The 11,698-nt window shown below is 43.1% G+C and overlaps 1 long non-coding RNA gene across 2 annotated transcripts; it reads right to left on the bottom strand.

Annotated features, from left to right (window-relative positions):
* Positions 1–7,996: 7,996 nt before the first annotated feature.
* Positions 7,997–9,239, bottom strand: LOC147886992 (uncharacterized). 2 transcript variants are annotated; one of them, XR_015543258.1, is made up of 5 exons: positions 8,998–9,239; positions 8,804–8,819; positions 8,567–8,697; positions 8,159–8,232; positions 7,997–8,080 (listed from the first exon to the last, which is right to left on the bottom strand). It is a non-coding gene; the product is annotated as an uncharacterized LOC147886992 (long non-coding RNA). The 2 variants fall into 2 exon arrangements; XR_015543257.1 differs by having other exon boundaries at positions 8,038–8,232.
* Positions 9,240–11,698: the final 2,459 nt, after the last annotated feature.

The following is an 11,698-nucleotide window of genomic DNA, read 5'->3' as shown; positions in this document are numbered from 1 at the left end:
TAGCATGTGGTGTTAAGGAGCCCAAATATCTGGAGGGCTATGGAAAACACCAGCTCGTAAGGTTTCGAGAGCCACCCATGATTGCATCAGGCCACATAGTCCAAGAAGAGGAACAGGTGGAGAGAGCTGAAGAAAAGGATAAAGAGACAGTCGACATCAAGCCAATAAAGAAGAAAAAGACTCCAATTATGATCAAAAAGAGAGTTCCGATCGGCAGGCCCTGGGAGAAATAGGATTTAGTCATCGAATATAGCACAAACATTATATTAAATTTGAACTGATTTGTATAAAGTCTTTGATATCTGGTATGATCTTGTATAAATGATTAATAAGTTGATGATGAAATGATTTGTACATTTACATAGAGTGGTGTCGTTAAATATTAAATGAACAATATATTGAAATTGTAAACAAATTGTATTAAGTTCAGATTATATGTTCCACATTGAAATACTTTTCATGCATAACACCAAGAGTCACTTGTTCCACTAAAAAAATTTCTATTGAATGAGTTTGAAAACATGTGGACATAACACCAATAAGTTACAAATGAGTCCTATTCATGTTTACTTGTCCATTTATGGTTTCTAAATATCTTCGATTCCCTCCATTGTCTATGTCTCTCTGCTGCAATTGAATTGTCTAGAGCTTGTCTTCGTCTTTGCTTTTGGGCTAGAAGAAAAGCAAGCTTGATTTTGGAGCTAGCAACTTTTCTTTTAGCATGCAGCCTCTGTAGTATGCCTCGGTAAAACCATTGGAAGACTTCCTTCAGACTATTCACCTTCTGACTCCCTCCATAGTGTTGTGTGTGTCTAAAAAATGCATTACGTGCCATGTAGTGAGACTTCTCCATGCCTTGGGTAGACCAAATAGCCGGTCATCCATACTTTTTGACAAAATAGGGAAGGTGGTTGTATATGATATGCTGTAAGACATAAGAATGCATAGTAAGTAATAAAAAAAAAGAGGATCACACTTAAGTAAAAGAAAAAGACATAACCTTACCATGTAGTGAGTTATATTGCAGGCTGTCCATGCGTCTTTCATTGACTTTCCAAAATGTTTAATTGCCTCCTCAAAGTTCTTGTAATCACTCTTTGTCCATGTTACTTTGTCACAGAACATGAAGAGTTGATCAAGAGACCTCCACACCTCTGCCTTCCTATTTCGTGCTTCCCCATCTGCCTCATGATCTTTCACAGCATTATGGACTTGCTTCCACAATCCATAATTAATCTTTGAAACTGCTCTACCTTGCCTTACTTGCTTACTGTGTTTGGGTCGAGACAAGAATCTTCTTGCCTTAACACCACCAATAGAGGGCTTGATTGGTACCTCCTTGCCATTGGTAGACTTTTTAAAATCCTTTGTGATTTGAACATCTCCTCCATGCAGACCTATATCGGATAACACTTTTTCCAATGCTTGAAGAGCACCCTTTCTATTTTTTTCGGGACGGAGTTTCCAAGCAAATCCAATATATAAAAATACCAATTTCTCAATAATTCGACATAGACCATGCAATGTGCAGATGTGAACATTACATAGTGGAATGTCCAGAATGGCCTTGAAGTCAGGGTCAACTTTATCTCTATTAGGTGCTCTCTTCCACCATTTTGAATCCATTACTTGAGCTGATTCTTTGCAGTAAAGACAAGGAGACTTTGAGTTGCCTCCTTTACTAATGTTATACATGCACTTAAGTGTTTTAAGATCCCCGGCCATGTGCCACTCTACTTGAAAATCACCTTTTCCTGCAACATGGAGATTCTCGCCTTGCACTTGTCTTTTGATTATTCTTGGTATTTCCGTGTGGTGAAACACCCAATCTAGTGTTTCATGGTCTTCGGTCTTCACCTGCGAGATTATAGAAAACAAAAGTATTACTGTATCAGATTTGAAAACAATGACCAAAATCAAGTATAAAACAACCCATGATTATACCTGGAACGAGCCTAACCACCATATGTGTTTCTCTGACTGCACACTAAAATACTTCGAACTTGCTTCAGTCAATGATGTATCAATTGCTCCATTCATCAATGTAATAGTAACTCTTTCCATTTTCTTTTCCTTTATAACCTCACACTCATCCAGTTTGATAACAAATTTCAAAATGCCTTTGCACTCCTCAAATGTTATTTCATAAAGCTCGACCATTCTTTTTTGAAGTTGTTGCAAATCTAAAAATATATTGTTCCAAGGATCATACACAGTGGTTCCTTTAACACCATGAAATATTTCTTCAATATGGATATATTGCCCAATAAATTCATCTATACTTTCATTCAAATGACCTCTTATCCTCCACACGGTTGCTGGATTTGGTAGTAAAACTCGTTTAATCCTTTGATCTTTCAAAGTTGAGGATATCGCATGGAAAATCGAACTATATCCCTTTCTGCTAACTCCACTAACATCAAGAGCCTCTTGGATTATAGTGCCATCAACTTGATTATTGGATACAAAGTCCTCTACAACATTGCATTTGACTGTTTTGTATTTTTTTTCCTCAATCAAACCTTTTGCTACACCGCAAGAAAGCAATCCTTTCATTTGTTTAACACGAAGAAGGTTCGGGTCCATATTTTCTTTTGCAGGCTCCAATAATTTCCTATAGTAACAACACAATATGACTATATTATTCAGCACCTCCATTCTTATTTTGCGACAATCAACGAAATAGATATAGTCTGGAAGAGAGCCTTTTTGAGTATACAAAATGATAAATTTCAATCTAACCTTGCTTCCTGAATTCGTCGCTTGCATCCACCAGTCCCAGCCTTCAAATTTGCAATGTTTTTAATCTTCCTGCTACGTAGTCTGTCTCCAAGCACGGTTCTCTTCTTTCTTGCTCTTGTCAACTCTTTTTTACTCTTTGAATGCTCCTCAATTTCATTCTGCAACTGCTGCTCCAATTTTGCACGAATGGCTATCTCCTCCATCTTGGCCCCCTTTTCTTGTAGGTACATCATTTTATACGTTTCCGCAAATGCAGACTGCGCTGAAATATAACCAAGAAGTCCATTTAGTCCATCGCCGGCAAACCTCAGTAATGTGGTGGGATTGACAAATGGAGGTGTAGAGTTTTTTACTTGACATTTTGGATATATGCTTCCATCGCACCATAAGTCAATATGTTGAAGCCCTTCTCTTCTCATATTTTCTCGTTGAGCCTTCAGCACCGTATCCTTTCGTCTTTTTTGTGCTGGAGCATATTGTTCTTCTAAGTCGATGTAAAGATGGTGTAATCGCTTCTTCTCAGATAGTGACTCACTAGTATCGGCCATTTTTTGTGCTTCTCAGGTTGCGAAGTTTGTTTTTCAATCTCATAGTCGTTTTGTAACATGAATCGTGGAAGTGTGGCGGTATCCATGTGAATATTTTGAAAACTTGCAATCACAAAGTTCAGTTATGGACTCTTTATGAAAGGCCTGCACACGTCGGCCAAAGAGATGCGGAATCTTTGGTAAACAAAAAAAAATCTAAGAGGATATTTAATACAAAATCGTGTTAGTCAGACAAAAGATTATCTTATTCCTTTTTGAATTGACAGTTCTGTAGTCCTTACTGACAATTCTGAGCCACGTTTCCGTATTTTACTATTTTTGAGGTCTTTTAGGAGAGAAATAAATCAAAAAGTAGTGAATTTCTTACAGGGCCCCAAAATGAGTTCCCTTTTTCCCTAATGGTCCATCTGGCTCGAGAAGAGTGGTATGAGAACTTGGCCCTCCGCACCTCCATGTCTTGCAAGATTAGCCGTGCGACCTCATATCTCTCACTTAGCCCCCACTGCAAGCTAGGCTCCTGCTCTCTCAGGCGATCTATGAAGGCCGAGTCTCTCCTTAGGGCCCTCTTCGTCTCCTGCACGGCAAGCCTCCTTTTGAGCACTTACTCAAGCTGCCCAACCCATTGGGGGTCCTTCGTCTAGTTGCTATAGGATTGATTCAATGGAGTGTTGTACCTCTGACTCCTAAAGCAAGTTGTCTGGGATGTGAATCCCCTTTTAGGAGAGATCAACGCGAGGCTGCTCTAAGTGAAGTATGATGGGAGAGTGGCCGGCATCGTGGTACTTGCTAAGATGCCAGTAGTCCCCCTTTGTGTAGCTCCTAATCCCCAACGTAGAAACGGTTTAGGCGCTCTAGTAGGCTGTCATGTCTCCTTTGCTTGGAGTCCTAGTGAACTTTGCCTCTCGCCAAGGGTCTCTACTACTGATTGCAAAAACGAACCGCTCCCAGGTACTATCTACTCCTACAGGCATCTCCGAGAATCAAGACCCCCTGTTTATCCTTTGCAATCTCTAGATTGTTGAAGTCGCCTCCTACAATCCACGAGTCTACATCAGGGAGGCACTCTGTTAGTCGTCTCCAAAAGGTCAGCCGATGTTGACAAGTTGGTGCGTGGATGTTCAAGATCCCTATCCTAAGGCCTCCCACATGAAGTCCCATCCATACTAATTGCCTCCTAGGATCAAATTGCCCTAGTCGAAAACCTTGGAGGCTACTACTTGCGAGGCTGAGATACACAACCCACCACTCCTACCAACAACTTGGAACCAGACGTGAGGCCCCTTACTAGGGAAGAGATGGTGGCGATGCACAATATCTGCCATTGTGAACATATGCTCTTGGATCAAGAGGTCGACTGATCTACCTACTACTACACGTTTCAATTCCTGGCAAAGAATCAAGTACTACAACTGACTATGTATATGCTCTTGGATCAAGAGGTCGACTGATCTACCTACTACACATTGCAACTCTTGGCAAAGAATCAAGTACTACAACTGACTACGTGCATGATCATGGAGTCCTTGCACCCTCCAACTCACCACTGTCTAGCTCATGAGGAAGATGATGAGGAGAACAAAGCTCACCTATGTGTGGGAGCTTGTTCTAGGAATCGAGACTTTTGCGATTATGATTGGGGCTTGGAGGGGGAGTAGTCTGTGTTAGCCATCGGCTCTACTCCCACCTTCCGAGCCTACTACATCATAAAATAAAAATCTGCCCCAAATTCCTCTGCACACTACTATAGCATCCAATATTGGTGTTGAATGAATCTTCATTTTTGCGGGTACCCGGATCACTCTTACCCCCAATCCTGAGCCTAGTCTCTCTAGTGTGAAATCGAGCTAGAAGAAGGTTGACGAACCATGGGCAAGGAACAAGTCCAACCCACACAGCCCCATCCACTTGTCCATCGTGCGGGAGAGCAGCTCCTCTATCATGTCATCAAACCTATCATCTCCTCTCTTGTGGAGGCAAACTCTATTCCCAAGAAGGGATGAGTGTGTCAGATCCCATCACACTGAAAGACCCCCCCTTATGGGTTTGGAGAATCAAAATTGTCAGCTCAAGAGCAAAAGGATAGAAATCTAGTTCCAAGGCCTCAAGTGCCAAAACTCTCATCGCAAGCGAAGTTTGGGTCTCAGTTTCTAGTCCAAACCCTACGAATGGGTCGTCCTCCTCCCTGACTTCGGACATGAGACTAAGGTCCTCTTCGAGGCAGGCCCTTGCCTGATGTTCTAGAGGAGGGGCTTAACCAGAGGGATGCCAACACTGTGCCAAAGGCCCCGGACCAGTACTCTCTTGAGCCCCAAAAGCAGAGCATTACTATAAAACGAGGTATATGATGTGTCGAATACATATCCATCGTAAAGCCATGGTACCAAGGGATAAAGTAGACCAAGTGTGGCCCCAAGAAGATCAGACTCTGCACCACAAACAATGGCTAGGGAGCTCAGCTGGAGCAAGAACACACCCCTTTCATAGATAGTGACCTCCTAAATGTCATCACTCTCTAGGGATAAACTCGCCTGCAAAGCCACTCTCGAATCTGCCTCCTCGAGGGTGTCAAACCGACTATCCAGCTTACCAATGCTCTATCCTAAAGGGATTGAACTGCGTACTAAACCTGTTATTTGTCCGAGGGGGAGAGTCAAATCTTCACATCTCTGGGAGTCCAGGATGCTGCCATGAGATCTCCTCTTGCTAGATCGAAAGGACTTTGCTCCCCATTAAACAAACACTAATGCTTTGCTGCCACGAAGAAGGAAGAAAAGATGAAGTGACCATCTTGCAAGAGTGCTGCAAACTGGACGGGCTGCAAGTGTAGTCCAAAAAACCACTCGTCTTCTGAGTGGGTCACTTCCAAGTTCCTGAAAAAAACCGTCACCCAATATTCTGCCCTTCAAAAAAACGTCTTGAGTGCGACATCAAACTTGAGGTGAAGGTTCTACAAAGAGGTCAGGAGCCTCTCTCGAGGTTGCCATAATGCAATGGCCTCAATGGAGACCTCTCCTGAACTTGCAGTTGGACAGGCAGCTAAAAGGGGACTGTAAAACACCCTCTACTACCACCTCTGACAAAGAGAACAAAAGAAGGGCCTCACCCAGGGTCAACCAGCAAGGGGGGCTTAGAGCTACCTTTTCTTGGTGGCTTGGGCCGTCCAAAGGAAAGGGAGCATGTGGCTCCTCCACGTCAAGGTCTGAGGTCAACAGAAAATCGGACTGTACGATCAAGATAGATTATTTTAAAGAAAACGACCTCGATTAAACAACCTACAGTGCTGCCGAAAATTAAATGCACCACACAATGACACCTAAGCAATTACAAAAAAGAAGATAACTGACGGAACAAAAGTATAACTGACACATAAGCATACCAGAACTTAATTAACAAATAAAATAAAGACACCTGTCAAATTACGAAACTTAACATTGCATTATAAAAAGTAACCTGCTACAGCAAGTGAACGTACATCAAGTCCATCCATTACTAAAACTTATGCCAAATCCACCTCCAAAAACCACTACAATTTTATCAGAAATAAAGCAAAACTGGCCAACAAAGCCACACTGTGCAATTCAAATGAACTGAACAAAAACCAGCCAACAAAGCCGCACGGTCTTCACTTCTTCTCTGAAACCGAACCAGCACTCGCAACATCATCCTTCTGAGACCGACCAATACCATCAGCACTGTAAAAATTAAAAAAGTAGCCCTTAAAAAACCTGCCACACTGTAGCCAGAAGAACCATGACCACCACGAAATCCCTGAAAATTAGAGTCAAAAGCATCCGGGTAGCACCGAACCATCTCTTTCAAAAAATCCTCATCCTCATGATGCACATGCCCAAAGTCAGAGACATCTTTGAAGCTTTTCACAATAGGAACTTCAGAAGTAGGCGAACCACCAACTGCCACAGGAACGCCTCGAACAGGAGGAGAAACACCAGCAGAACCACCTGAAGAAACACTGCAAGTGGCATCTAAAATTGCACAAACAGAACCAAACAACACTCCACCAGCAGAGAAATCTGACAACCAAGATCCACACTGAACCTCCCCAGAACGTCCACCAGAAGTACCACAACTCAGTGCCAAAACAACAGAAGGAGAAGAAACATGCAAAAAGAAGGAAGGTATCTGATTGCCAACACAAGCATCCAAAGAAACACCATCCACAACTTGCGAATACTGAGCCATAAAATCTCCCAAAACATCTTCGTAGGATCTCCTCTTCCCATGCTCATCATAGGGCCTTTCTACTACGAGACTTTCACAGACACACAACTGCACATCCTCAGTAGCATCATACTTATGAAAAGACGAAATGCATAGATGACCAGAAAATTTAGTGGCAACTTCCGCAGGGATACTAGCGAATGCAAGACGACTAAATGCCATAGAACGCAAACTCTTATTCGTAAACTTTCCCCGCTCACCACCTCCCACAGTATTCAACATGCAAGCAACCAAACCCTTCAGGGTCTAATACCCACCCGATTGCGGTTGTACCACACCTACACACCAAAAAATCGAATCACAAACAAACTCACAACAAATGCACAAAAATAAAACACAAAAAACCTAGAATAGAACGAGGATTATCAATCGACTGCAGGAATGCGTACAATAGATTATCATCACCAGCTACAACACCGGGCATATGCTTCATTAGTTGATCATAGGTAAAAATAAAATCCACCTCATAACTCTTGAAAGGCTTTCGTAGATGGTCCGCCTTAAACCGTTACAGACTCATTGCATGATTCTTGGTCAGACGCTCGTCAAACCTGCAAAACCAACAAAAACAATTACAAACAACAAAAACCACAACCAACACAACTTAGACACGGAATACAAAAACTTACTGAAGAAAATCCCCAAAACCATCACGACCTCGAGCAAACTATCCCCGTTGCACAGAGTAAAGTTCAGTACCTTCCTGAACAGCAAAACACAGAAGCAAGTAGAACACAAATCTCTTCTGAAGCCCATGAGGATGAAACGGTGAAAAATCCACATCATTCAACACTAAAACCTCATCCTTCAATCCAACCACTTTACTCTTCTTTGTAGCTTTCAATCCATCAACCTGAACTGACCGATTCATGGAGCTGGTAAGAGCAGAAAAAGCTTTTGCAAACAAAGGGTTCTTAAACAGATCAAAAGGAACCTCCACAATACCGGACGCAGCAAGACGACGATCTTGACACCTACAAATGATTCGATTGTAAGCCTTAAACAATGCATGAAGCGTCGATCCAAATCTCCCTCACCCTTTTCCTTGCAAATGTGAAGAATAAACCGATTTAGCAGTCCCACTGAACGCTTTCAAGTCCAGCTCCTCTATTGGAACAGAAGCATCCAACCCCTCCATAACACGCCACGCATCAAATCTCCTCTGCCCCTAGTTATCATTATCAGAACTCTGATTCAATCCACCATCCTCAACTTCCTTCTCCAAAGACTCATCAAGCGGAAGAAAACCAACCAAAGAACCTACATCACCGCACCTCGTATCCGCAGTTCCTACAAAGACAAAAAACTCATCAAACAGAAACAACAAAACAGAAAATGCGGCGGCAAAAAAACAACAAAGTAACCAAAACACACCTCCACGGTCCCTAAAATCCTCAACGACCACTCATGCAGCATCACCACAAATAGCAGAAACAACACAGACACCATCATCCTCACTCAAACACACCACTAAACCACCATCAGAAACATCCGCATCCACCGCATGACCACCAGTAAACGCCTTATCTGCCTCGACAACAACAACGTCCACCTCCTCTAGACCAAGCGAGAGCGAAGGACGATCAGAATCACTCTCCATTCCCCAAAAGAACGTCGCCAATCACAAAGCTCTCAGCCTCTCCCACTGACACTCAAATCACATGAAACTCGACAGCAAAACAAAGCTCTCAGAATCGACGAAGCTCTCAGCCCCTCGCACTCAACTCATACAACGGACAAGAGACATGCAACTAAAAATGCGCACTCAAACACCATCAAACACGTGTCCCACTCCCAAAAATCAAAATCGAGTCGCCAACTTCACAACCGGCTCCACCGCCACGTGTCTGGCTCCACCGCCACGTGTCTCCCTCGGAACCTGAGAAATGACTCTGGTCGGCTTTTCCAAGTCGAGAAGTTGCCAAAAATTGGCTCGCACTTCCCGACCGAGAAAAACCTCCCCCAATGCTTCCGTGCGAGCTAGGCTGCAGACGCCTAAGACCTTACAAGCAAAACGAGCGGCACAAGGATCAACAGCAGAGGCAGAGCCGTTAGCATAGGTTGCTGCAGCAACAAGCCATAGGATGGTGGGTCGTCAATGTTGGCGTGCACGGGCTGGTGGAGCAGTGCAAGTCCCCGCGAGGCGAGTAGATGGCCAATGCTGGCAATGTAGGTGTCTTGGGCTTGACTTGGTCAGGCTGGGTGTCGGACTAGACAGAGGAGATGAGCCGAAATGGAGAGGCAGAGGTGATGCGTGGAGGAAGGAGAGACGGCGAGCAAGGAAGCGAAGCAGAAGGAGAGGGAGAAGGAGAGCTTAGAGGAGGTGAAGCGAGGGAGAAGGCGAGGCATGGAGGAGGCGAAGCTATGGTGGAGGGGGGGAGAAACCTTCATGGCAGCAAGACGATACTCACTCTGTCATGCTCATCTATCATTCTTCTTCAGATGTTTCTGATTTCCTTCTTTTGAACATACTTCTTGCAATGAGCATGAAGGTGGTTGTTTTTCATCTGACCTTCTGCAGAGAGAAAACACACAGTCTTCTCAAGAAAGATTTAGATTGGTTCGGACTTTGGTGGAAATGACCACAAATCAATCAATTGCTTCACAAAGTTGTTTGCTTACCAACATCTCAAAGAAGACTACAGTCCTAAAAGTAAGTAACCTTGCACAAATTGTTTGCTTACCAACATCTCAAAGAAGACTACAGTCCTAAAAGTAAGTAACCTTGCACAGTGAATTTGACCATCAATATGACTATAGGGCATGAGATTGGAACTATGAAGAGCTTCGATAAAAGCTCGAGGGAAACAACATTCCATGCATATTGTGGGCTAGAAACCTTGAAAGCTCTAAGACACAATAATCATATTGATAGCATCATAATCCAAGGATGTACTAATACTTTGCACATTCCACTTTGAAGAAAAACTTAGATGGTACAATTGTGATGCACAACCAACCTTTTGAGACAAAAGAAATGTCTTCATTACCAAACATTTCTTGTATATTACTTTTGCAAGCTTCACATCCATCCACTTAACCCAAAGGATGTGAAAAGAAATGGTATCAAACCTAAGATTGTAATTGCGTAGAATATAATAATGTGGACCTTCATTGTGAGGACACAACGGAAGTTGAGAGGGCGAGAGGGAGCTTGAGAGAGACAAGTTTTGGTGGGTGCAGAACACCCTAATCTTCTATTTCATCCATATATATGTGTGATTGAATATTGTACATGACCGGGGTTAAGATACAGTGGCCTTTAACCCCCACAACCTCCCACTTAAAGGCCAATGTGCCTTTAAGGGAGAACAACCAATGAGCATACTATCCAATGCCCATCACAATACACGACAATGCTCAAACCGCTGACTAGGTAGACTCTTTGTCAACATATCTACAGGGTTATCATCTGTATGAACCTTGACAAGCTCTACCTCCCTGATAAAATGGCACCTGACCTCAATGTGTTTGGTCCTTGCATGAAAGACTGGATTCTGTGCTAGTTGAATAGCACTCATGGAATCACTATGCAATATCGGTACATCTGTATGAATCCCCAAATCTCTTACTAGTCGATCAAGCCATATCACCTCCTTATAACCCTCTGTGGTTGCAACATACTCGGCGTCTGTGGTAGACAAAGCAACTTTTGTGCACGAGACATCCATGACACTGCACCACTTGCAAAGGTGAACACATAACTAGAAGTGGATCTCCTGCTATCCACATGCCCTACATAGTCAGAATCTGTGTACCCAAATACACGCATCTCTCCTCTACCAAAGAAGATACACACCTCCTTGGTACCCTTCATGTAGCTCATTATGCACTTAACTGCCTCCCAATGCCTCTTTCCTGGATTAGCCATATAGCAGTTGTTATAACAACTCCCACTGCAAATGCAATGTCCAATCTAGTAGCTATCATAGCATACATAAGACTCCCAACTATTGATGCATAAGGAACCTTGGCCATCATGGCCTTCTCCTCATCTGATTTGGGACTATCTGCCTAACCCAGTTTCACATATGGAGGCAATGGAGTACTTTACTGCCTTCCCTCCCTCCATATTGAAACACTGCAACACTTTTGTAACATACTTCTTTTGTGAAAGCCAAAGGAGTTTTTTACTTCGGTCACGCGTGATGCGCATACCAAGAATATGA

This window comes from Dipteris shenzhenensis, chromosome 23, assembly GCF_047967505.1.
Source record: "Dipteris shenzhenensis isolate YYH24624 ecotype China chromosome 23, Dip_SZ_1.0, whole genome shotgun sequence".
Lineage (NCBI taxonomy): Eukaryota > Viridiplantae > Streptophyta > Polypodiopsida > Gleicheniales > Dipteridaceae > Dipteris > Dipteris shenzhenensis.
This window is presented reverse-complemented; position numbering and strand designations above follow the sequence as displayed.